This window comes from Nannospalax galili, unplaced genomic scaffold, assembly GCF_000622305.1.
Source record: "Nannospalax galili isolate Female #2095 unplaced genomic scaffold, S.galili_v1.0 scaffold342, whole genome shotgun sequence".
Taxonomy (NCBI): domain Eukaryota; kingdom Metazoa; phylum Chordata; class Mammalia; order Rodentia; family Spalacidae; genus Nannospalax; species Nannospalax galili.
The window spans coordinates 612,793-613,228 of record NW_008349359.1 but is presented as its reverse complement, the minus strand read 5'-3'; positions in this window follow the sequence as shown (position 1 = coordinate 613,228).

Sequence of the window (436 nt, the reverse complement as noted above, 5' to 3'; positions counted from 1 at the left end):
AATAAATAAATAAATAAATAAATAAATAAATAAATAAATAAATGAAAAAAGTTCAAGGTCATTCTCAGCTACATAGCAAATTAGAGGCCAGAGTGAGTGACATGAAACCCTCAAAAGGGGGTAAAGCTGGGTGTGGTGGCATACACCTTTAGACCCAGAACTTGGGAGGCAGAGGCAGGCAAATTTCTAAGAGATTGAGGCCAGCCTGATCTACCTAGTGAGTTCCAGGTTAGCTGGGGGCAACAGGGAGACCCTGCCTCAAAAAAAGGGGGTGATCAGGAGTGGGATGGACTGAAGAGGTAGATGAATTGGTAAAGTGCTTACTGAGGAAGCATGTGGCCCTGAGTTCAGGTACCCAGCAAACAGATAAAAGCTGAGAGTGTTGGCAAGTGTCTGAAATTCCAGTAGTGGGAGGTGAAGACAGGAGGGTCCCTGG